The sequence below is a fragment of the Budorcas taxicolor genome, chromosome 1 (assembly GCF_023091745.1).
Source record: "Budorcas taxicolor isolate Tak-1 chromosome 1, Takin1.1, whole genome shotgun sequence".
Taxonomy (NCBI): Eukaryota; Metazoa; Chordata; class Mammalia; order Artiodactyla; family Bovidae; genus Budorcas; species Budorcas taxicolor.
The window spans coordinates 118925817-118949097 of NC_068910.1; positions in this window are offsets into that span (position 1 = coordinate 118925817).

Here is a 23281-nt window from a genome sequence, read left to right on the forward strand (position 1 = left end):
CATCAGAGGAAATGGGAAAGTCAAACACAGGTGTTGGTGGTAAGGAAGTGGACATCAATCTAGGATGCCATCAGGTCTACCCTTGGTGCATCTCCACCCCACCTTGGTGGTAGAACCGGGAGGGACAAGATGCCTGCGTCGGTAAGGGACAGACCAGGGAAGGAAAGCTTCGGTGGAGAGTCTGTCTACATCCCCATCTAGAGCAGGGAAGGACTTCTGGTGGAAAAAGAGCCATGGCTGTGGATGCTGCTGTTTTCTCTCTTACAGATGGGAGCTAGCAGTTCCAGAAACACTCCTTTAAAGTGTGTTTTTTAAAAAAGCTGGGACAAGTTTGATCTCCAGAGTTTAAAAAGACATGCCTGATTTTCTTCTGTTATAGTCAATGGCCATGGTATCCTTTGGAAGATGGGGAATGCTGGCCTGTTGAAGGGTCTCTTAATTATGATACTGTTTTACAACTAGACCGGTTCTGTAGAAAATAAGAGAAATGGGTAGAAGTGACATAAGTGTTGCTCTTTTATCTCTCTGCGAGACATGCCAGTCTTGTGTCCTAAGGGTACCGATTTGGGTGTGAAACCTACACATCTGCTTCCTGTTCTCTTACTTTGCCCCTGTATGTGGGGCTCTCAACTGAACAGGCTGAGAATCAGGGCACTCTTCTAGGGGAGATTGCCTCAGTCTCCATAGACTATTTAGAGGATCCAAAAAGTACATAGAAGGCTTTATGGGGCTAATTTTACTTTATGACCTTACTTGGAGAGATGTAATACATGTCTTAGGACAAACGCTGACTCCTGACTCGAGAGCTTGAGTTTTGGAGGAAGCTACTACTCTTGGAGATGAATGGCTTGAACGTGAGATGAGAGGAAAGAGGGAACACGAAATAGCCCTACTCCCTACTGGGAGACAAGCAGTGGCCATGACAGAGCCAGATTGGGACTATAACATGGCTAAAAGAGGGTGGGATCAGAACCACTTTGCCAATTGCATTATTGTAGGGCTTCAAGTGAGCACATGCTAAAACTTTATGCTAAGTTGGCTGATATAGAACAGGGAGAGAAGGAAACTCCTGATAAACTCCTGGTAAATTCCTAGATAGACTCTGGGGGAGGCTCTCTGCCAATTTACTGACATTGATCTCAAACGTGCAGGGAAGAAATGATCTTAAACATAGATTTCTCATTCATTTGGCTTCTGATATCAGCCATAAATTATGAAAACAGGTGTTTGGTCCAAGTCAGTCTTTAAAAAAAAAACTTGTTGCAACTGGCTCAGATGGTGTATTATAGTAGACAATGCGAGGAGGAAAATAAGAGACAAAAAAGACCAGGGAAAGACTGAAGCCCCAACAATGACTGTTAGACCTGCTCTGAAACAGCCTGAGAAAAATGCCCAGAGGGACCCAAGTGAAAAGGGACAGACTTGTTATTACTGTGGAAAGGAGGGGCATCTCAAGTAGGATTGCCCTCAGGCATCCATGTTCAGTCTGTAAAGGACCCTAGTGGAGAGGAGACTGCCCTATGAGATGTAGGCCCCAGGGGTCAGACTCTCAAGACAATTGGGACTGACAGTGCCCAGGGGTCCCCACACGAGCTCGTGTCCTAATTACACCTGAGGAAACTGGGGTATTAATAACTGTGGAGGGCCAATCAGTCAATTTCTTTTGGACACTGGGGCAAATTTCTCTGTGCTCACTGAAGCCCCTGGTTTGCTTTCCTCCCAACCCACTACTGTAATGGGACTGTCAGAACGAGCCAAATGCTATTATTTCAGTCATCCTTTAAGCTGTGACTGGAATTCTGTGCTGTTTTCTCACACGTTTCTAATCGTGCTGGATTCTCTGTCACCTCTTCTGGGGAGGAATATACTGAGCAAGGTCCAGGCCTCTGTTTTCATAAATATGGAGCCTGCTCTTTCTCTCCCGATAATTGAACAAAAGGTAAATCCTAAAGTGTGGGCTGATGGAAAAACTCTGGGTCAAGCACAAAATGCTCTTCCTGTCTTTATCAAGCTCAAAGACCCTCGCCTATTTCCACATCAAAAGCAGTACCCGCTAAAGCCCTACATAAAGGAAGGGTTAAAACCCATCATTGAGAATTTAAAGGAGCAGGGGCTATTAATTCCCTGTAACAGTCCATGCAACACTCCTATTTTTGGGTATAAATAAATCAAATGATAAATGGAGACTAGTTCAATATATTTGAATAATAAATGTCTAATCCTTTTACTTCATTGTCTGAAATTCCTGAAAGAGCCAAATATTTTTCAATCATTGATTTGAAGGATGCTTTCTAGAGTTAAGCCTATATTAAATCATCTTCTACCTATGACTTTAAGACAACTGAGAGTATTCTTGGGCATTACAGGCTATTGCTGCATTTGGATTCTGGGTTATGGGGAACTTGTCCAGCCTTTATATAAACTTATAACTGAGACTTAGCAGGTCCAAGCCAGTCTCTGAGTCACCAGAGACTCAAAAGGCTTTTAAGATTCTTTAAAATGCTCTCTTGCAGGCTTCTGCTTTGAGCTTGCCCACAGGATCAGAGTTTAGTTTGTTTGTTACTAAAAAAAAGCTATAGCCACATTGCTTAAGGGTAATTTCTACTATTGTTTTGCTAATGCCTAAAGCTCATAAGTATACTAATAGGCAAAATTTTACTGTACTGACTTCTCATGATGTAAGAGGGATCTTAAACTCTAAAGTTCAGAGTGACAATGGCTCTGCCTTTAAAGCTGCTGTAACTCAAGGGGTGTTGAAAACTCTAGGAATAGAATGTCACTTACACTGTTCCTGGAGACCCCAATCTTCAGAAAAAATGGAAAAGGCTAATGACATTATTAAGAGGCATCTGTGTAAGCTAACTCAGGAAACACAAGGCAATTGGTTTAAAGTTTTACCCATAGCTTTAATGAGGGCTCAAACTGCCCGTAAGAAGGGACTGTCTCTATGGCAGACTGTTTTTGTGCACAGATATTGTCATAGACCCTGAAGCCTTAGAATTAACTATGTGACCCAGCTTTCAGCTTTTCAATCTCCTCATCAATTGAAGGCTTCCCATGGTGGGTTTCTCCACTTCAAGGAAAGGACTTTCTTCAACTCTGCAAATATCTTCACCAACAACAATCATATGCAACACCTCTTCTTGGTCTGATGACATTTAACAATCCTAAGATGGACTGATATAACATATTGTACTTTAACTATGAACATAATGTGACTTTTAATTTTGATTAGGTTTTAACTTGCTTTCATGACTATTTTGCCTTACATTTGTAACTGTAAAATGCGGTTTGTTTCTAACCATCTGAAAGCTTTTAAATTACAAATGGTTATCTAGGCTCCTACGAGTGCCACAGCCTCCTCCAACTATTACTTGGGGCTCCTGGGATCAGAGACCCTCAATATGAGGGTTAAGAGAATATGTTGCCTCAACAATTTAGGGACTACACCTCTCAACAGCAGGAAGTAGTTATGGAATGAAAACGACCTTCTTTTCCCTTGGCAACATAATTCTCCTATAAGAAAAGAGGAGAGGGGAATGAGAGAGTCAATTCCTAGGCAGGTTGATAAGAAGTCTGGGGTCCCCAAGGAGGAGAAAGTGGTCTGGGGATCTCAAGGAGGAGATAGGGGTCTGGAATTCTCAAGAAGGAGGAAAGGACAAACATTTTTTCCCCACATTCCTTAGTAAGGATTATATAACATAATGTATCCTGCTTGAGGACATGTTTCTCCTTCCTGAAAACTTTCTGACTAATCCTGTTGTCTTAAAATGTATATTATGGGAGTGGGTCTAGTAATATCTTTACAACCTTGAGACATTCTTTTGATTTATTTTAGTAACCAGTTAAAAAGTATATAATTCCCTTGCTAAGACTAGGGAAGGGGGCATTCTCCATCTCCCTTCTGAAGTCTATGTCAGAAACTTTCTCTGTCCCTCTGCTACACAAAAGCTCTTGAGTGATCAAGCCTGGCCCCTGGACCGAAGCTAAATCTTCTTTTTCGGAGATCATGAATTTGACATCATTCACTGTAAGCTATCACCAGCATCAGGATTTTTCCCAGTGAGTTGGCTCTTCATATCAGGTGGCCAAAGTATTGGAATTTCAGCTTCAGCATCAGTCCTTCCAATGAATATTGAGGGTTGATTTCCTTTAGGACTGACAAATTTGATCTCCTTGCTATCCAAGGGACTCTCAAGAGTCTTCTCCAGCACCTCAGTTTGAAAGCACCAATTCTTTGGCATTTGGCCTTCTTTATGGTCCAATTCTCACATTCGTACATGACTATTGTATTATTGGGGGCATATAATTTAGACAGACTTCCTAAAGCACTTAACACACTGGCTGGTATCTAGTAAGTGTTTTTAGAAGAGTTAGCCCTGGTATTGCAAATCTGAAGGCAGTCAGGAGACCCAGGACTTGGTCTTCTTTGAGTTTTTGGCAGAAGCAGCCATTTTCCTGCCTTTCTGTTATTCATATTTGCTTCATCATTCCGCTCTGCCATAGCCTTGTCCCCAGCTGTATTGCACAGAAGTTTGCTAACTTAGAGTATGTCATTGTGTCAGGGGAAGATCAGTTCCCTTCTTTCACATTCATGACATTTAGACTTAAATTTGTTTTCTTTTTTGCCCACATAATAACAATGGAATTTGAGAAACAAACAAACAAAAAGAAAGCTAAAAGAAATTAGCCATTAAATCTTTTTTTAAACCTTTCCTTGTAGCCACTTCACTTCTAGTTCACTCATTTGTCCATAATGCTGACAGATACTATATTAAGAGATATGACGAGCACAGTATTGTTTCCTGGATTGGATCCTGGATTGGAAAGGGGAGAGGAAAAGTGAACGTCTTAATTCCAAATGTCATAATAAAATACTGTCTGGGTGACCTAAACAACAAAAGTTTATTTTCTGCTAGTTCTGGATGCTGGAGTTAGAGACTAGGATGGCAACATGCTGGGTTCTGATGAGAACTCGCTTCAGGGCTTGCAGATGGATGCCATCTCACTGTGTATTCGTAAGGCTTTTCCTCTCTTTTCCTCATTTTATAAGGTCACTGATCTCATCATGAAGCTCCTACCTTCATAATGTACTCTAACCCTTATCACTTCCCAAAGGCCCCACTTCCAAAACCATCACATTGATGGTTAGAGTTTAACATATGAATTTCAGGGGGACACAAACATTTAATCCAAGAAGGGACTAAAGTTTATTTATAAAGTTGTTATTTATTTCAATAGGTGACACTATTGGACATTGAAATTTTTTTTTTTCATTTTTTTATTGATACAAAATTAGATTCATTGTGTTAATGATTTACCCAATAATTAGGTATTCAAATGTGATTATTTCTTATTTTCCTTAAAGCTAGCTAGTGCTTTAGTAAATTTTATCATGTTGGGTCTTTTTTAAAATTAAATTTATTTATTTTTGGCTGCACTGGGTGTTCCTTGCTGTGTGAGGGCTTTCTCTAGTTTCAGTGAGCAGGGGCTACTCCCTAGTTGCAGTGTGTGGGCTTGTGGGCTTCTCATTGCTGTGGCTTTTCTTGTCTCGGAGCATGGGCTCTAGGATGTGTGGACTCAGTAGTTGTGGCTTACAGATGCCCTGAGGCATGCATGGTCTTCCTGGCTCAGGGATCAAACCTGTGTCCCCTGCATTGGCAGGCAGATTCTTAACCTCTGGACCACCAAGGAAGTCCCTTACAATATACTTTTTAATTGGAATATAATTGTTTTACAATGTTGTGTTAGTTTCTGCTGTACAACGACATGAATCATCTGTAAATATGCATATAGCCCCTTCCCCTTGAGCCCCCCTCCTACCCCCACCATCCTACCCCTCTAGGTGGACACTGGGTTTTAAATGATGTGGAATTAAATGATGATGAAGCTCTTCTAGATAAAGTGATACACGTAATTTTCAGAGAAGAACTGGATGTATTTAAGGGCTTTAAACAACAACAGTGCTGTTATCCAGAGATTAAAATAGGATGATTTATACTGCAGATTCTCCTTTCCTTTTGTTGGATTTCATGAAGAATCTTAGTACAGAGCTGGCTGGCCACCTTGGACTCCCTAATTCTAACAACCTCCAGATTATGCCCATTCCATTCATGTCTATATCCTCAGACACAAGCATAGTGCCTGGTGCAGGATAGACACCCCATACATCTGTGTTCCAGGTTAGGCCAGACCCCAGTGAAGCATCTCTGCTTCATCTTTCTGATGTTTCCATTACCTGTGTTTTTCGGGGAAGGGAAATTAATTTCAAACCTACAGAAAAGATACAAGAATGATAAAAAGACATGTCATGAACCCATTACCCAAATTCACTGATATTTTTCAATTTTTAGCAGTTTATTTTAAAATAATTTCATTCTTAAAGATTTGAAAGACAAATACAATCTAATAATGATACAAAGAACTACCTTATACACTTCACCCAGGTTTCCTAATTATGAACATTTGTCTCCATTTTCTCCCATATATCATTTTCTTTTTGAAATGTTTGAGGTTAAGTTGTAGACATGTTTCCAAATTACTCCTGAATACTTTAGTGTATATATACTAAAACAATGACACTTGGATATGTAAATTCAACATCCCCATTGAATTCAGGACATTAACATGGCAACAATACTTTTATCTAATCCACAAAATCCATGCACATTTCTCCAGTTGTCTAATATAGAAAGGAATAGAGGACTTCCCTGGCAGTCCAGTGGTTAAGACTCTGTGATTCCAGTGTAGGGGGTACAGGTTCAATCCCTGGTTGGGGAACTAAGATCACATGTGCCATGTGGTGTGGCCACAGAAAAAAAATAAAATAAAAGAGGAATAGTAGTAACAAAATTATTGCCCTTCCCTCCTTTCCTTTCTGGTTCAAAATCCAATTCAGAAAATCATGCATTGTATTTCATTGTCATGTCTGTTCAGTGTCTTTCAGTCTGTACTTCCTTAGGTTCTCTTTGTTTTTCATGATTTTGACATTTTTAGAATATATATAGGTTAGTTATTTTATAGAATTTCCTTCAGTTTGAATTACTCTGATTTTTTTTTTTTTTTCATGGCTATATTCAGGATATACTTTTTGGTGTGAACACAGAAATGGTGCTGTTTTCAATGCCTCATGTCAGAAGGCACACATTATGTTTTCTCATTACTAAAGATAGTCAGTTGAGGAATTAATAGATTCTGGGGGGAATTTATTTTGAGACTATGTACATACATCTTCTTTTTCTCATCAAAATTTTATCCTGTGAACCCTCCTACACTGCTGGTGGGAATGTAAATTGTTACAGCCACTATGGGGAACACTATGGAGGTTCCTTAAAAAACTAAAAATAGAAGCACCATCAGTCAGTTCAGTTCAGTTCAGTCGCTCAGTCGGGTCCAACTCTTTGCGACCCCATGAACTGCAGCACCCCAGGCTCCTCTGTCCTCCACTATTTCCTGGAGTTTGCTCAAATTCATGTCCATTGAATCAGTGATGCTATCTATCTCATCCTCTGCTGCCCCTTCTCCTTTTGCCTTTAATCTTTCCCAGCCTCAAGCTCTTTTCCAATGAGTTGGGCGAAGAGTTGACTAATTGGAAAAGACTTTGATGCTGGGAAGGATTGGGGGCAGGAGGAGAAGGGGACGACAGAGGATGAGATGGCTGGATGGCATCACTGATTCGATGGACATGAATCTGAGTGAACTCCGGGAGTTGGTGATGGACAGGGAGGCCTGGCGTGCTGCGATTCATGGGGTTGCAAAAAGTCGGACACGACTGAGCAACTGAACTGAACTGAACTGGCCAAAGTATTGGAGCTTCAGCTTCAGTATTAGTCCTTACAATGAATAGTCAGGACTGATTTCCTTTAGGATTGACTGATTGGATCTCTTTGCGGTCCAAGGGACTTCAAGATTCAAGAGTCTTCTCCAAAACTACAATTCAAAAGCATCAGTTCTTCAGTGCTCAGCCTTCTTTATGGTCCAGCTCACATCCGTACATGACTACTGAAAAAACCATAGCTTTGACTATACAGAACTTTGTCAGCAAAGTGATAGCTCTGCTTATTAATATGCTATCTAGGTTTGCCATAGCTTTCCTTCCAAGGACAAGCATATTTTAAATTCATAAACTAAAAGTCTCCCCTTAAATGCTTAAAATACTTGAAGGGAACTCCAGTATGTAGTTATTGATGGCATTAATCAAATATAGCAATTTATTTCATAAAAATTTGACTTTGCATTTCTATCAAGAGATGGAAGCAAGAACCTTCCCCCAAAGGTTTGATGTCACAATACAGAACATAATACTTTCCTGCCAATTGACCTGCCTAGATGGCAGGGGGAAAAGACATAACTAGAGTTTTTGCCATCTAATATTTGAGGCTAACTTAAATAAATATCACTGCCATATAATGAAACAGTTTAGTGTCTTCTGCTCAACCACTACAACTTAATAATAACTCTCATTCATTGAGCAGTTATTTTATGTCAGGCACAACATTGAATGCATTGCAAATAGAAATAATGACTGTATTAGATGGTTTTTATTATCTCAATGTTCAGAAAAAAAGATTGAGACTCAGAGTTTAAAACACATGGCATGGTCAAATCATTAGAAACCAGCAGAGAAGAGATCTATAATGCAGTCAAATCCTGACTCTAAGTTTTATTGTTCTTATATTGTTTCTTAAGTTGTCCACAAAACATGCTTACACAATATTTTTTTTTTTAAGGAGGAAAATGGATTTTTATTCCCATTTTCTCACTGTTAAAACGGAATTCCCTGGCAGTCCAATGGTTAGGACTCCACACTTCCACTTCAGGAGGCCCAGGTCTGATCCCTGGGGGGGGACCTAAGATCCCACAGCCCACCTAGGGCATGCCCAAAAAAAGAAAAAGAAAAAACTTCAAAATAAAATGAAATGGAACTGGTATTGCCTTCTTTGATTGATTCACATGTAGGTTAAAATTAAACTAGATATGTAAAACTTCTTTAAAAAATAATTTTTTTGCAGATCTTATGAAGATCTTCTACCCACCTCAATTACCCTACAGAAACTGGTAAGATTAGTTTCTTTTAGGAGGGGAACCAGGTGGATGTTAAGAAAGGGTAGAAAGGAAGACTTTTATTACATGCCCTTTTACTCTTCCAAACTATATTAACTACTTTATCTGATCAAATAAATTAAAAAATTTTAATTAGAAATTATTTACTCAAATGATCCTTATAGTAATAGATTATAGCTTGAGACATCAGTATGAATTCATGTTTGACTTAATATAGGTACAGATGGTTACATATAGAAATATTTATAGATATGTATATATACACAGCTTACTATATACACATATATTGCTATTTTTTGTTCTGTCAACTTAAAGTATGTAAAAAAGTAAAAATACTCCTGTAGAAGCAAGCATACCTAGAGTCCAGATCTTGATTTCTAATATGATTTTCTAATAAAAAGAAAGGGCTCCTTGGAGAAATGGTTGATTTTAAGACCAGGACAAGAATTACAGGAGATGAGCCTGGAACATTTTGTAGTATCAATAAGTAAGGAAGTACTCAAAAAAAAAGCCACAAAGATGGAGATATGTCAAATGAGCACAGAAACCACTGAACATCCAAAGGCCAAAGCTGAAATAATTTAATCAAGAAAATAAAGTAGTACTGGATTATAAACCAAAGTATAAAATAAATATTCATGAGTCTGTACAAAAATAGATAAATGATTGAATAAAGTAATAAATGGAGGAGAAGAGACAAATCTTTTGTGCAGAATTCCAAAAAATGTATCTAAATATTCTGCCGTCAGTTCAGTTCAGTCGCTCAGTCTTGTCCAACTCTTTGTAACCCCATGAATTGCAGCACACCAGGCCTCTCTGTCCATCACCAACTCCCGGAGTTCACTCAAACTCGTGTCCATTGAGTTGGTGATGCCATCCAACCATGTCATCCTCTGTTGTCCCCTTCTCCTCCTGCCCTCAATCCCTCCCAGCATCAGAGTCTTTTCCAATGAGTCAACTTTTCACATGAGGTGGCCAAAGTATTGGAGTTTCAGCTTTAGCATCAGTTCTTCCAAAGAACACCCAGGACTGATCTCCTTTAGGATGGACTGGTTGGATTTCCTTGCAGTCCAAGGGACTCTCAAGAGTCTTCTCCAACACCACAGTTCAAAAGCATCAATTCTTCGGTGCTCAGCTTTCTTCACAGTCCAACTCTCACATCCATACATGACCACTGGAAAAACCATAGCCTTGACTAGATGGACCTTTGTTGGCAAAGTAATGTCTCTGCTTTTGAATATGCTATCTAGGTTGGTCATAACTTTCCTTCCAAGGAGTAAGTGTCTTTTCGTTTCATGGCTGCAATCACCATCTGCAGTGATTTTGGAGCCCCCCCAAATAAAGTCTGGCACTGTTTCCACTATTTCCCCATCTATTTCCCATGAAGTGATGAGACCGGATGCCATGATCTTCGTTTTCTGAATGTTGAGCTTTAAGCCAACTTTTTCACTCTCCTCTTTCACTTTCATCCAGAGGCTTTTTAGTTCCTCTTCACTTTCTACCATAAGGGTGGTGTCATCTGTATATCTGAGGTTATTGATATTTCTCCTGGCAATCTTGATTCCAGCTTGCTCTTCTTTCAGCCCGGCATTTCTTATGATGTACTCTGCATAGAAGTTAAATAAGCAGGGTGACAATATACAGCCTTGATGTACTCCTTTTCCTATTTGGAACCAGTCTGTTGTTCCATGTCCAGTTCTAATTGTTGCTTCCTGACCTGCATACAGGTTTCTCAAGAGGCAGATCAGGTGGTCTGCTATTCCCATCTCTTTCAGAATTTTCCACAGTTTATTGTGATCCACACAGATAAAAGCTTTGGCATAGTTAATAAGGCAGAAATAGATGCTTTTCTGGAAGTCTCTTGCTTTTTCAATGATCCAGCTATATGACCCTGCAATACCACTCCTGGGCATATATCTGGAGAAAAACATGATCCAAAAGGATAGATGCACCCCAGTGTTCACTGTAGCGCTGTTGATTCAAGACATAGAAGCAACCTAAATGTCCATTGACAGAGGAATGAATAAAGAAGATGTGATATGTATATTTATGACGGAATATTACTCAGCCATTAAAATGAATGAAATAATGCCATTTGTAGCAACATGGGTGAAACTAGATAGAGATCCTCATACTGAATAAGTCAAACAGAGAAGGAGAAACATTGTATTGTTGCTATTTACTCACTAAGTGGTATCTGACTCTTTTGTGACCCCATGGACTACAGCCTGCCAGTCTCCTCTGTCCATGGGATTTCCCGGGCATGAATACTGGAGTGGATTGCAATTTCCTTTTCCAGGGGATCTTCCTGACCCAAGGACTGAATCTGCGATTCCTGGATTGGTAGATGTGTTCTTTATCACTGAGCAACCAGGGAAGCCCAGAAATATTGTATGACATCCCTTGTATGTGGAAACAGAAAGAGACTCACAGGCTTAGAGAATGAACTTATGGTTGCCAGGGTAAGGATGGGTGAAGGGATAGTTAGGGAATTTGGCGTGGACATGCACACACTACTAGATTTAAAGTGGATAACCAATAAGGACCTACTGTATAGCACATGGCACTCTGCTCAATGTTATGTGGCAGCCTGGATGGGGGGAGGGAGTTTGGGAAGAATAGATAAATGTATATGTATGGCTGAGTCTGTTCACTCTTCACCTGAAACTGCACATTGTTAATTGGCTATACTCCAGCACAAGACAGAAAGTTAAAAGTAAGAGAAAAAAAAATTTACCCTGTGATTATAATATCCATTGATATCTTTTGCCTGAGTCATTTATTACAATGGTGATTGATGAATTTATTTTCTAATTCTATCATTCCATCTCTGTTTTTTAGCTGGAATTCAATTTTAAGATGGAGCTTTTTGTTTGTATTTGTTTACTTATATCAGAATGAGCTCAAATTCTTATTTTATTGAATTAGTTATACTATATTGTTAATTATTATTTTATTACAGCTTTATTGAGGTATATTTGACACATAATCAACTGCATATGAAAAAGCATACAGTTTGAGGAGTCCTGGTGTGTATATACCGTGAAAAAAACCACCACCACAATTAATAAAATGAGATCCTAACTTTCCTATACTTCTTAAAAATCCAGTATTTCTTACTTCCTCTCCCCCTGTCCTCAGGAAACCACAAATTTGATTTTTGATACTGTAAATTTGTTTTCACTTTATTCTATTATTTTATATAAATGGAATTATACAGAATGTTTATTTTTTGCTGGGGTCTGGTTTCTTTCATTCAGTGTAATTTCTTCGAGATTCATCCATGATATTGAGTATATTAATAGTTCATTATTTTTATTATTGAATAGTACTGTATTGATTTGCCACAGTTTATTTACCTATTCAGTTACTGATGGACATTTGTTTTTTCCTAGTTTGCAATTATTACAAAGTTTTCATGAGCAGATACAAGTCTTTGCACTGTGCATGTCCTTGTATGGACATATAATTTAATTCTCTTGGAAGGGTTGGATCATACAGTTGATATATATTGAGTTTTAAGAGGGCTTCCCTGGTGGCTCAGACATTATCAAATTGTTGTAGTATTAATATTTAGATTCACCCAGGCCTGGGAAATCCCATGGACAGAGGAGTCTGATGGGCCACAGTCCATGGGATCCCCAAAGAAGTGGACATGACTTAGTGACTAAACAATAACAACAAAGCAGCATTTAAATACTTTCATTGTTTGATGTCCTTTGGATTGGTTAGGAAGTGAGCTGAGGCAGCTTACAATTTATATTGTTTGCTTACCTTCTCTTGGGAGTCATTGCCCTGATTTCCAATGTCTGGAAAACCATTGTTTTACTTTTTCTTATTTTTAATACAATAGATTTTATTTTTTAGAATAGTTTTAGATTTACAGAAAAAAATAAGACGATAGTACTATAAGAGTTCCCTTATACCCACACCTTGTTTTCCCTTTTATGAATATCATTCATTAGTATGATGTATGTGTCATAACTAATGAACCAATATCAATACATTATTACTATTGTTCGTAGTTGGTTGTTGGTCCCTCAGTTGTGTCCGACTCTTTGTGACCCCATGAACTGTAGCCCGCCAGGCTCCTCTGTCCATGAAACTTTCCAGGCAAGAAAGGATATTGGAGTGGGTTGCCATTCCCTTCTCCAGGCGATCTTCCCAACTCCGGGATTGAACCTGGGTCACCTACACTGCAGGAGGAGTCTTTACTGGCTGAGTCACCAGGGAAGCAGCAGCTATTGTTCATAGTTCAGTTCAGTTCAGTTTTTTTACCTAATGTCCTCTTTCTAGGACCCCATCTGGGGTTCTGCATTTCATTTAAATGTCGTATCTCTTTAGACTCCTTTTAGTTATGGCAGTCTCTTTCAAATTAGAATGAAAAGTAGGATGTTCTATCTCCATAGGACTAGTTTTCTTTTTTTTTTTTTTTTCATGATAAGACTGGACTTATGGGTCACTGGGAGAAAAACCATAGGGGTAAAGTGCCATTTTCAGCTCCTCCTAGCAAGAGTACGTATTATGGACATGATTTATGCCTGTCGATGTTGGCGATCACTTGACTGAAGTAGTACTTGTCAGATTTTTCTGCTGTAAAATTATACTTTTCCCAACTTCATTAAAGTTTATTTGTTTATTTCTTGGCTACTGTGGCCCTTGGTGGCTGCATGTAGTCTTTCTCTCCCTGCTTTGAGCAAGGCCTACTCTTTGCTGCCGTGCTTGGGCGTCTCACTGCAGTTGCTTCTCTTGTTGCGGAACACGGGCTCTAGGGCATGCAGGCTCAGTAGTTGCAGCACACAGGCTTAGTTACTCTGCGGCATGTGGACTTTTGCTGGACCAGGGCTCAAACCTGTGTCTCCTGCACTGGCAGGCACGTTCTTAACCACTGGACCACTGAGGAAGCCTCCCACTTTCCATCTTGTATTCTTTGGAAGGAAGTCATTATTTACAGTCCTCACCTACAGAATGGGGAGGCTTATTTCTCCTCCTTGAGGGCAGAATATCTACATACATTTTTTGAAATTCTACACAAAGGATTTGTCTCTTCTCCTCCATTTATTACTTTATTCAATCATTTATCTATTTTCATATAGACTCATGGATATTTATTTTATACTTTGGTTTATAATCCAGTACTACTTTATTTTCTTGATCAAATTATTTCAGCTTTGGCCTTTGGATATTCAGTGGTTTCTGTGCTCATTTGACATGTCCCCATCTTTGTGGGTTTTTTTTTTTTTTTTTTTAGTACTTCCTCACTGATTGATACTACAAAATGCTCCAGGCTCATCTTCTGTAATTCTTGTCCTGGTCTTAAAATAAACCATTTCTCCAAGGAGCCCTTTCTTTTTATTAGAAAATCATATTAGAAATCAAGATCCAGACTCTAGGTATGCTTGCTTCTGCACGAGTATCTTTACTTTTTTACGTACTTTAAGTTGACAGAGCAAAAAATAGTAATATATGTGTATATAGTAAGCTGTGTATATATACATATCTATAAATATTTCTATATGTAACCATCTGTACCTATATTAAGTCAAACATGAATTCATACTGATGTCTCAAGCTATAATCTATTACTATAAGGATCATTTGAGCAAATAATTTCTAATTAAATTTTTTAAAATTTATTTGATCAGATAAAGTAGTTAATATAGTTTGGAAGAGTAAAAGGGCATGTAATGAAAGTCTTCCTTTCTACCCTTTCTTAACATCCACCTGGTTCCCCTCCTAAAAGAAACTAATCTTACCAGTTTCTGTAGGACAATTGAGATGGGTAGAAGACCTTCATAAGACCTGCAAAAAATTATTTTTTAAAGAAATTTTACATATCTACTTTAATTTCAACCTACCTGTGAATCAATCAAAGAAGGCAATACCATTTTATTTTGAAGTTTTTTTCTTTTTCTTTTTTTGGGCATGCCCTAGGTGGTCTGTGGGATCTTAGGTTCCCCACCAAGTATCAGACCTGGGCCTCCTGCAATGGAAGTAAGGAGTCCTAACCATTGAGCTGCCAGGGAATTCCCCCAATACCGTTTTAACAGTGAGAAAACTGGGGAATAAAAATCTGTTTTCCTTCTTAAAAAAAAATTGTGTAAGCGTGTTTTGTGGACAATTTAAGAAGCAATATAGGAACAACAAAACTTTAGAGTCAGGATTTGACCGTATTATAGATCTCTCCATATGTTTTAAACTCTGAGTCTCAATATTTTTTTCTGAACATTGAGATAATAAAAACCATCTAATACAGCCATTATTTGTATTTGCAATGCATTCAATGTTGTAACTGACATAAAATAACTGCTTAATGAATGAGAGTTATTATTAAGTTGTAGTGGCTGAGCAGAAGACACTAAACTGTTTCATTATATGGCAGTGATATTTATTTAAGTTAGCCTCAAATATTAGATGGCAAAAACTCTAGTTATATCTTTTCCCCCTGCCATCTAGGCAGGTCAATTGGCTGCTGCTGCTGCTAAGTCGCTTCAGTCGTGTCCAACTCTGTGCAACCCCATAGACGGCAGCCCATGAGGCTCCCCCGTCCCTGGGATTCTCCAGGCAAGAACACTGGAGTGGGTTGCCATTTCCTTCTCCAATGCATGAAAGTGAAAAGTGAAAGGGAAGTCGCTGAGTCTTGTCCGACTCTTAGCGACCCCATGGACTGCGGCCCACCAGGCTCCTCTATCCATGGGATTTTCCAGGCAAGAGTGCTGGAGTGGGGTGCCATTGCCTTCTCCAGGTCAACTGGCAGGAAAGTATTATGTTCTGTATTTTGACAGTAAACCTTTGGGGGAAGGCTCTTGCTTCCATCTCTTGATAGAAATGCAAAGTCAAATTTTTATAAAATAAATTGCTAAAATTGCTTTATGCCATCAATAACTACATACTGGAGTTCCCTTCAAGTATTTTAAACATTTAAGGGGAGACTTTTAGTTTATGAATTTAAAATATGCTTGTCCTTGGAAGGAAAGCTATGACAAACCTAGATAGCATATTAATAAGCAGAGCTATCACTTTGCTGACAAAGTTCTGTATAGTCAAAGCTATGGTTTTTTCAGTAGTCATGTACGGATGTGAGAGTTGGACCATAAAGAGCGCTGAGCACCGAAGAATTGATGCTTTTAAATTGTGGTCTTGGAGAAGACTCTTCAAGTCCCTTGGACCGCAAGGAGATCCAACCAGTCAATCCTAAAGGAAATCAGTCCTGACTATTCATTGTAAGGACTAATACTGAAGCTGAAGCTCCAAAACTGTGGCCACCTGATGAGAAGCCCCGACTCATTGGAAAAGAGCTTGAGGCTGGGAAAGATTAAAGGCAAAAGGAGGAGGGGCAGCAGAGGATGAGATAGTTAGCATCACTGATTCAATGGACATGAATTTGAGCAAACTCCAGGAAATAGTGGAGGACAGAGGAGCCTGGGGTGCTGCAGTTCATGGGATCATAAAGAGTCAAACATGACTTAGCACTGAATAACAGTAACAACTTTAATTTATACCCTGCAGTGAGAACTTAAAATGGGAATAAGATTCTAAATAAATCCAAATGACAGTTTGGCAGTAAGTGAGGGCATTTCTCTCTTTCTAAGCTACTCTTGACAATGGACACTTAACAAGGCTAATCAAATGTGACTTACATCATCAAAATCAGTAAGGCATGAAAAACCTTTTTCATATCATTCCTTACACTTCCCCTTTGAAAACATGATACCTTCTTAAGAGTCATCACTTGGTGTTCCTTCTGTAAAGTGAGAATTTTAGGTTTTTCGGGACAGTGTTTAACAGTCCAGAATTTACCAGTCCCTATGGAAGTCCTTTTATGTTCAGGTTTGCAAAAGAGCTATTGACTTCTTGCATAATTAGAGTTCTTTATCTTCTACTCTTTTTCACTTGGGCAGTTTGTAAATAATTTAGTACTACTTTCTCCAAAAGTCATACTGTTTCCCAAGTTTGTAACCTTATATAGTTACAAACTTATAACTTATATAAGTTATAAGTTTGGTCTTATATAGTCCTTGTTAAGAAGAGAGAACTCACCAATACCCTTTGTAGGGAAAAGTTAATTAAGGCAAAAAGGATAAGCAGGTATTTCCACATTTACTTATACTCCAACCCTTTTTTCTTTTTGTATATGAAAAATACAGCTTTTATATATACATATATCCAAATTAGTGTATTGTTTTCTTCTATTTTAAGCTTTGTTTTGTTTTTCATTTCTAGGTGAGGTTTCAAATTAACCTTTAATTTTGTCATAAAGTCATTCACTTGAAAAAATATTTATTTAACTTTTGATTGCACTGGGTCCTCGTTGCTACACGCGGGCTTCTCAGTGAGTTGACTTCTCTTGTTGCAGAGCGCAGGCTCTAGGGCTTTCAGGCTTCAGTAGTTTTGGCACATGGTCTTAGTTGCCCTGTAGCATGTGGAATCTTCCTCTACCAGGGACTGAACCTCTATCCCCTGCACTGGCAGGCAGATTCCCTTTCTTTGGACCACCAGAAAAATCCAAAGTCATTCACTTTTGTAATTAGTGATTATGCAATGGTGCTTGCCCAGTTTATGTCTCACTTTTTATAATTTAACAAGGGATTTCTAGCTAAATAAACCCCACTCAGCTTGTTTTATGATTTAGGATAATGCAGATTGCATCTAATTGCTGAACCAAATTAGATAACCTCTTGAAGTGCGGACTTTAAGGGAATACTTTTTGTACCAGAGACTTTCCAGTTTGAGTAAAAATTCTTCTAAGGTCATTTAGAAATAAAATGCAACTTTGGTTTGGTAATTGTGGTGTGACAGATCTATTACTGAATCCCAGTACACAGCCAATTTTAAAGGTGAGTTGTCAAATTGTTACAAGATTTTCAACAAGTGTCTGTAAACAGGTGGATGCAAATCCACAGTGTCAGGGTTTGGCAGATATTGCTTGATAAGATTGTACTGGGTTCTAGAAAACTGGATGCAAATATGTGATAATGTATGGTTCTCATGTTTCCCAGTGATTGCTAGACATATATGTGGAAAATTATCTTTATGGAAAATCATCTTTACTACCTTAAATAAAAATACATGGGACCCTTGACCAGCTTGGGTGGAGGGGTGCCCACCCCTTGTGCAATCAAAATTTTAATATAGCTTAAAAAAATTATTTGGTTTATTTATTTTTGGCCATGCTGGGTCTTCCTTGCTGCATGGGCTTTTCTCTAGTTGCAGAGAGGGGGGACTACTTTCTAGTTGTGATGTGTAGGCTTCTCATTATGGTGGCTTCTTTTGTTGCAAAGCTCAGGCCTAGGACACCTGGGCTCAGTAGTTGGGGCTCCCAGGCTCTAAAATACACGCTCAACTGTTGTGGTGCATGGGCTTTATTGCTCTGAGGCATGTGGGATCCTCCCTGATCAGGGACTGAACCCGTGTCTCCTGGATTGGCAAGTGGATTCTTTACCTCTGAGCCACCAGGGAAAACCCAGCATATAACTTTTGACTCCCTCAAAAACTTAACTACTAATAGCCAACTGTTGACCAGAAGCCTTACTGATGAACTATTAACACTTATTTTGTATGTTATATGTATTACATACGATATTCGTACAGTAAAGTGAGCTAGAGAAAAGAAAATGTTATTAAGAAAATTACAGGAATAGAAAACACATTTACAGTCCTGTATTGTATTTACTGATACTGCAAGTTTATGTCATATGTTTATAAGATTAATCATCTGTTAGTACTTACATCCATGTTATCTTAAATTATACAAAACACTATAGATGTTATATGTATTACTAGACATCAACAGTGAAAAAGATTGGAATTGCCCAACAGACCAGTGATTAGGGATTCCTCGCGTCTACATAGGGGGGGATTGGTTTGATCCTTGGTTAGGGAAGTAAGATTCCTTGCTTCCTCAGAAAAGGATTCCCGGCGTTCCTGTTGCATCTCAAGAGGAGGCGCTCTCAACAGGAATGTCGAGAGGAACTCAAGGGGTCGTGCCACCATTCCAAAAGTCCCCCAAATGTCTCAGTCCACTCCAGAGGAACCTGATTTCCCTGCACTGCCTCGACTTTCACGCTGAGTATCGACTCACACCATGGTGGCACGTGTGATAGCCCTGTGGGAAAGCCTCGAGGGAAAGCGACAGATCCCTGTGTCAACGCGACGGGAAGCCTGACACTGCTGCTACAGCTCGGGAGGAAAGCGGACGTGCATGTCTCCACTCGAGATGAGGCCTGACTCCCCTGTGGAGACTCCAGAGGTACCCCAAGATCCATGTCAGCACTGGAGAGGAATCCTCAGGTTCCGGCCTCAACTCCACACGAGGTCTTAGGCCCCGGCACCAACTGGAGAGGAATCCTGAGAGGCCCCTCGCAACTAGACAGGAGCCCATCAGGCTCCCCCATCCCTGGGATTCTCCAGGCAAGAACACTGGAGTGGGTTGCCATTTCCTTCTCCAATGCAGGAAAGTGAAAAGTGAGGACATTTAGGCTGGCTTTATGTCCTGGCTGTCATATATAGTGCTATGATGAACATTGGAGTGCATGTATCTTTTTGAATTATGATTTTCTCTGGAGATATTCCCTGGAGTGGGATTGCAGGATATAGATATAATGACCCACATATTGATAATGAAGAAGCAGCAATATAGATTGCTTTATGGTAGTGTAGTAATTTATACAATTGCTTCAAATTATCCTAGCACATACACTAATGAATGAATCATCTGTAAGTGTGCGTACAAGTTTTGATACATTTTAACTTTTTGATAATAAATATATTTTATGGCAGTAAATGATAGAATAGGTTAGTATCTACATATATTTTATGGATTTGTGACATACTTAATTTTTTTCATATTTTAGATTATACAGTTGGTGAGTTTTTTTCAAATTGTCTCAGATCTCTGAGAAAATTTCCAATGTATTTATTGAAAAAAATCCATGTATAAGTAGGCCTACATAGTTCAAACCTGTGTTATTAAGGTTCAGTTGTATTTGGGAGGAAGTGAGATTTATCAGAAACAAAATTGACTTGGCTCCTTTAGATGCTGAGTTGATATGGACTGTTTTAGCTGTGTGTGTGTGTGTGTGTGCACCATGTCTTATTTCTCGCATTGATAAAATTCTGGCTACTTTTATATTTTAGTGTAGCATGGTGCGGAAGAGAGCTGTATAATTGAGTTTTCTAGGATAATGGTAGCCACCAGACATTGAACTGTGGCTAATGCAAGTGAGTAACAGAATTTTAAATTAAAATTAAATCTGAGTAGGTGTCTGTGGCTAATGGCTACTGTATTGGACAGTCCAGTTTTAGATGCTGACAAATACCAGCAAAACTCCCAATACAGTTAGGATTGCTAGGTTAACATATATTGTAGGGAAGTGGCTACTGAACCCTGCCACTAAACATTTCAGGTGTGAAACAATAACATTCTCTCCTTTCTTGCCCAAGGTAAACCTTACCTGTATCATTGATTTGATTAGTATCATGTGTTATATCAACTTTTTGTCTTTTCTCCATAAGAATTGATAGCCCTTGACTTCCCTGTATTTTTTCTTCATTCAGCACATGTTTAATGAGTCCCAGTGCTGAACGAGAATGATCAGATCCCTGCTCTCACAGGGAAAGGTTAGCCTGTCCACTCCCTCATCCCAACCTTCACCTTCCCCATGTGTCCAGCATCTGAGTTAATATCAACTGGGCATATTGCTAAATGAATAATAAAAGTATTTATATTCCTTTGAGATTCTTTGTTTCTAGATTGTATGAGGAATTTATTTGGTCTTTTATGCTCCTACAGTCCTTTTGATGTTTACCTTATTTACTTTTTCCCTTTAACCAGCTAAGTGCTTCAGGTAGGGCATGCATGCCTACTCGGTTGCTCAGTTGTGTCCCACTCTTTGTGACTCCACAGACTGTAGCCCTCTATACTCCTCAGTCTATGCAATTTTCCCAGCAAAAATAATGGAGTGGGTTGTCACTTCCTCCCCCAGGGGAGCTTCCTGACCCAGGGATGGAACCCGAGCCTCTTGCATATTCTGCATTGGCAGGCAGATTCTTTACCACTGAGTCACCTGGGTGTTCTATAGATAGGGCAGTTCAATTCAGTCTTTCAGTTGTGTCCAACTCTTTGCAACCCTGTGGACTGCAGCATACCAGGCTTCCTTGTCCATCACCAACTCCTGGAGCTTGCTCAAACTCATGTCCATCAAGTCAGTGATGCCATCCAACCATTTCATCCTCTGTCATCCCCTTTTCCTCCTGCCTTCAAACTTTCCCAGTGCAGGGTCTTTTGTAATGAGTCAGCTCTTTGCATCAGGTGGCCAAATTATTGGAGTTTCAGCTTCAACATCAGTCCTTCCAATCTAAAATATTCAGGACTGATTTCCTTTAGGAATGACTGGTTTGATCTTCTTGCAGTTCAAGGAACTCTCAGGAGTCTTCTCCAACACCATATTCCAAAAGCATCAATTCTTCAGTGCTCAGCTTTCTTTATGGTCCAACTCTCACATCCATACATGGCTACTGGTAAAATCATAGCCTTGACGGATCTTTGTTGACAAAGTAGTCTCTGCTTTTTAATATAGCTAGGGCAGCCTTGTCCAAATAGAAGTGGCTGAAAATAATTATGGAATCACCCTTTATTATGCTGTCTATTTTCTTCTTCACCTTTTGGTTTGTTTTCATATTAAATTTGAGATAGGAGATGAGTAAAGGGACAGATGGCCAAGCAGAAGACTCATGGGCAGAGGTCTAGAGTAGGGAGGTACGTGACTCTAGTCCTTTTCTCTCTAATTTCCTCTTTTCCCTTCAAGCCATGGATACATGACTGACTTTTCCCTTCATGTTCTTTATATTAGAAGACTCTTTCCCAGTATTCCCAATACTTGCCTCTTTCTACTGTAACAAATTGTCTCACTTTTTTTTTGAACAGCAGGTCAACATAAAAGAAAACTAACAGTCAACCTTGAGGCTGTTCATTATAAAGTTCACTTTCTTGATTGACCACATACTCTTAAAACATTCTTCTACTCAACATTTTTAGTACATATCCCTATAGGAGAAAACTCCTATAGGGATTTTTTTGACTTTGTGGTGATTATCAATGCAGATATCTAATCAAATCGACAAGAAGTCTATATTTGTTTCATTAGGAACATTTTTGTTTAGATGAACAATAGTTTTGTGGTTAATTGAGTTAATTATACTCAAAATTACTACATCATCAAAAGACAATCTTGGTTCTATTTAAAAATCAAATTTGAAACTGGAATCACGTTTTCAATAATCTCACACGAGGAGTGAGCCACCTGATATGGAGAGCTGACTCATTTGAAAAGACCCTGATGCCAGGAAAGCTTGAGGGCAGGAGGAGAAGGGGATGACAGAGGATGAGATGGTTGGATGGCATCACTGACACAATGGACATGGGTTTGGGTGGACTCCGGGAGCTGGTGATGGACAGGGAGGCCTGTTGTGCTGCGGTACATGGGGTCGCAAAGAGTCGGAGATGACTGAGTGACTGAACTGAACTGAATGTATATTCAAAATGAACAATATTCAAAATGCTTGTAAGTAAATCAAACAAAGAAAATAAATAACATAAGCCAATAGAAGAAACAAAAACAAACCCAAAAGCCCTCTATTAACAATGGAAGATGGGAGTTTCAGGGCTCATGTTGAGCATTTGATAACATTGAGAAAGAATGGCAAATGTGTTTATTTTGTCTAATTATTTTAGTAGAGTGATTTTTAGCATAAATTGTCTTCAGGGAGGCAGTTAGAGACCTCTAATTGCTTGGTGCTACTGGTAAAAAATATAAATAAACTATTGTGTATGGAAGGAAAAACTCTACAATAGCTTAGGGTCAAACTAAAGTTGGAATATAGATTGAAAAGTCAAGTTTATAAAACCAAAAATAGGGACCATAGTAAAATAGTAATTGAACTTCTGATAAAAAGAAAGCTATTTCAAGAGAGAAATATACAGAAAGTTGACTTTTCTTTAATAAATATGAAACATAAAGCATACAAAAACTGCTAAATGTAATTCTAAATATCATTTTAACATTCAAAGACTATATAATTTTAAAAATTTATTTTTAATTGGAGGATAATTGCTTTACGGTATTGTGTTGGTTTCTGCTGTGTATCAGCATGAATCGGACATAAGTGTGTGTATATTCCCTCCCTCTTGAACTTCCCTCCTACCTCCCCATCCCATCGC